The sequence below is a fragment of the Oncorhynchus kisutch genome, linkage group LG15, assembly GCF_002021735.2.
Source record: "Oncorhynchus kisutch isolate 150728-3 linkage group LG15, Okis_V2, whole genome shotgun sequence".
In the NCBI taxonomy this organism is placed as follows: Eukaryota; Metazoa; Chordata; class Actinopteri; order Salmoniformes; family Salmonidae; genus Oncorhynchus; species Oncorhynchus kisutch.
Genome location: NC_034188.2, coordinates 81247486 through 81251948, shown reverse-complemented (window position 1 = coordinate 81251948; position 4463 = coordinate 81247486).

The window sequence follows — 4463 nt, the reverse complement described above, 5'->3', positions numbered from 1 at the left end:
ATAAACACCATGGGACCACGCATCCGTCATACCGCTCAGGAAGGAGACACGTTCTGTCTCCTACAGATGATCGTACTTTGGTGCGAAAAGTGCAAATCAATCCCAGAACAACAGCAATGGATCTTGTGAAGATGCTGGAGGAAACAGGTACAAAAGTATCTATATCCACAGTAAAATGAATCCTGTATCGACATAACCTGAAAGGCCGCTCAGCAAGGAAGAAACCACTGCTACAAAACAGCCATAAAATAGCCTGACTACGGTTTTCAAATGCACATGGGGACAAAGATCGTACTTTTTAGAGAAAAGTCCTCTGGTCTGATGGAACAAAAATATAACTGTTTGGCCATAATGACCGTTGTTATGTTTGGAGGAAAAAGGGGGAGGCTTGCAAGCCGAAGACCACCATCCCAACCGTGAAGCACAGTGGTGGCAGCATCATGTTGTGGGGATGCTTTGCTGCAGGAGAGACTGGTGCACTTCACAAAATAGATGGCATCACGAGGCGGGAAAATTGTGGATATATTGAAGCAACATCTCAAGACATCAGTCAGGAAGTTACATCTCGATAAACAGCTGTCTCTGATTGGGAACCAATTCAGGCCACCATAGACCTACATATACCTAGACATACTAAAACCCCATAGATATACTAAAACCCAAGACAGGACAAAAACACCAAGACAATACAAAAACTAAACCAACCATCCTTGTCAAACCCTGACCTAACCAAAAATAATAAAGGAAACAAAGATAACTAAGGTCAGGGCGTGACAGTACCCCCCCGCCCAAAAGGTACAGACTCCCGGCCGCAAACTTAAACCTATATGGGAGGGTCTGGGTGGGCATCTAACCTCGGTGGCGGCTCTGGTTCTGGACGCCGCCCCCCTTCTTTACACTGAGTCCGCTCTTGTATCACTGACCCGTTGATCATCGTCGGATGCTCTGGACTGCGGATCCTCGCCGTAGGCCCTGGGCTGGGGACCCTCGCTGCGTGGATCATCGCCGGATGTTCTGGACTGTGGCCTGTCGTTGGAGGTTCCGGACTGTAGCCTGTCGTTGGAGGTTCCGGACTGTAGCCCGTCGTTGGAGGTTCCGGACTGTGGCCCGTCGTTGGAGGTTCCGGACTGTGGCCTGTCGTTGGAGGTTCCGGACTGTGGCCCGTCGTTGGAGGTTCCGGACTGTGGTCCGTCGTTGGAGGTTCCGGACTGTGGTCCGTCGTTGGAGGTTCCGGACTGTGGCCCGTTGTTGGAGGTTCCGGACTGTGGCCCGTCGTTGGAGGTTCCGGTCTGTGAACTGTCGCCGGACACTCTGGACTGGGTACTGTCGCCGGACGCTTTGGACTGGGTACTGTCGCCGGACGCTTTGGACTGGGTACTGTCGCCGGACGCTTTGGACTGGGTACTGTCGCCGGACGCTTTGGACTGGGTACTGTCGCCGGACACTCTGGACTGCCGAGGTGCGCTGTAGGCCTGGTGCATGGTGCCGGAACTGGTGGTACCGGGCTGGTGACACGCACCTCAGGGCGAGTGCAGGGAGGAGGCACAGGATACACTGGACCGTGGAGACGCATTGGAGATCCAGAACATAGAGCTGGCTCAATACATCCTGGCTGGATGCCCATTCTAGCCCACCAAGAATAGCGCACTGGAGACACCTTGTGCATCTCTGCATAACAAGGTGCCTGACCAGTTACACGCTCCCCACGGTAAGCACAAGGATTTGGCTCAGGTCTCCTACCTGACTCAGCCAGTCTCCTCATGTGCTGCCTCTCGGGCTTCCGTGCTAGCCGTGTACCATATCGTCGCTGTTCCTCTATTCTCCGGTATTTCTCCTCCTTAGAACAGCGATACTCCCCAGGCTGCGTACAGGGTCCTGCTCCATCTAGTATTTCCTCCCATGTCCAGGATCCTTTTCCGTCCAAAATCTCTTCCCAAGTCCATAACGTCTGCTCCTCCTTTTCACCCTGCTTGGTCCTGTTATGGTGGGTTATTCTGTCACTTTCGTCATAACGAGGAGACCAAGGCACAGCGTGAGATGAATACATTCTTCTTTATTTAAATGAAGAACACTAAACGAACTAACAAAATAATAAAACGACCCTGAAGCTATGAACACGAGTGCTGACATGCAACTACACATAAACAATAACCCACAAAACCAAAATGGAATATGGCAACCTAAATAGGATCCCCAATCAGAGACAACGATAAACAGCTGTCTCTGATTGGGAACCAATTCAGGCCACCATAGACCTACATATACCTAGACATACCAAAACCCCATAGATATACAAAAAACCCTAGACAGGACAAAACACCAAGACAATACAAAAACTAAGCCAACCACCCATGTCACACCCTGACCTAACCAGAAATAATAAAGGAAACAAAGATAACTAAGGTCAGGGTGTGACATCTCTCTACTATTATTCTGACATTTCACATTCTTAAAATAAAGTGGTAATCCTAACTGACATAAGACAGGGTATTTTTACGAGCATTAAATGTCAGGAATTGTGAAAAACTGAGTTTAAATGTATTTGGCTAGGTGTATGTAAACTTCCCACTTCAACTGTAGCTGTCCTAACTGACTTGACAAAACTATAGTTTGTTAATTAACAAGACATTTGTGGAGTGGTTGAAAAACGAGTTTTAATGACTCCAAACTAAGTGTATGTAAACTTCCGACTTCAAATGTATGCGGATGACTTAGCACTATACACATCAGCTACTACAGTGAGTGAAATGACTGCAACACTTTACAAAGAGCTGTAGTTCGTTTCAGAATGGGTGGCAAGGAATAAGTTAGACCTAAGTATTTCGAAAACTAAATGCATTATATTTTGGACAAATCATTTACTAAACCCTAAACCTCAACTAAATCTTCTAATAAACATGTGTAAATTGAGCAAGTTGAGGTGACTAAACTGCTTGGAGTAACCCTGGATTGTAAACTGTCATGGTCAAAACATATTGATACAGCAGTAGCTAAAATGGGAGAAGTATGTCCATAATAAGGCACTGCTCTACCTTCTTAACAGCACAAGGCAGGTGCTACAGGCCCTAGTTTCTATCTTCTTAACAGCACTGTCAACAAGGCAGGTCCTACAGGCCCTAGTTTCTACCTTCTTAACAGCACTGTCAACAAGGCAGGTACTACTGGCCCTGTTTCTACCTTCTTAACAGCACTATCAACAAGGCAGGTCCTACAGGCCCTAGTTTCTACCTTCTTAACAACACTGTCAACAAGGCAGGTCCTACAGGCCCTAGTTTCTACCTTCTTAACAGCACTGTCAACAAGGCAGGTCCTACAGGCCCTAGTTTCTACCTTCTTAACAGCACTGTCAACAAGGCAGGTTCTACAGGTCCTGGTTTAGTCGCAACAGGACTACTGTTCAATCGTGTGGTCAGGTGCCAGGCCCTAGTTTCTACCTTCTTAACAGCACTGTCAACAAGGCAGGTCCTACAGGCCCTAGTTTCTACCTTCTTAACAGCACTGTCAACAAGGCAGGTCCTACTGGCCCTAGTTTCTACCTTCTTAACAGTAGTGTCAACAAGGCAGGTCCTACAGGCCCTAGTTTCTACCTTCTTAACAGCACTGAGGGCCTTAAGAAAATTGAGGGACTAAAGAGGGACTTAAGAAAATTACAATTGGCTCAGAACAGGGCAGCACGGCTGGCCCTTGGACGTACACAGAGAGCAAACAATAAGATGGATGTCAATCTCTTCTGGCTCAAAGTAGAGGAGAGATTGACTTCATCACTACTGACATGTTGAAAGCACCAAGCTGTCTGTTTAAACGACTAGCACACAGCTCTGACACCCATGCATTCCCCACAAGACATACCACCAGAGGTCTCTGGTGGTCTCAAGTCCAGAACAGACTATGGGAGGCGCCCAGTACTACATAGAGCCATGACTACATGGAACTCTATTCCACATCAGGTAACTGATGCAGCAGTAGAATCCGATTTAAAAAACAAGGTAAAGATACCCTTATAGAACAGCAGATATGTGGTAGTGGAGTATGGGCCTGAGGGCACACACTTAGTGTGTTGTGAGTTTGTTACGTTGTTACGCCTTGGCAGCAGCTTTGTATTGACAGTTGTCTCCACTAGAGGGAGATAGAGGTCCATGTCTGTATAGTTTATTTGGTTTCCCATTAGCTACTTCACATGCAGCAGCTCCTCTTTCTGGGGTCCACATAAACATACAAATACATGACAAAGTACAGGACAGTTATAGGCAAGGACATTCAATTAAATACAAACACATTTATACATTATACTGAACAAAAATGTAAACGCAACATGCAACAATTACAAAGATTTTTCCTGAGTTACAGTTCAGATAACGAAATCAGTCAATTTAAATAAATTCATTAGGCCCTAATCTATGGATTTCACATGACTGAGCAGGGGCGCAGCCGTGGGTGTGCCTGGAACGGCATAGGACCACCCA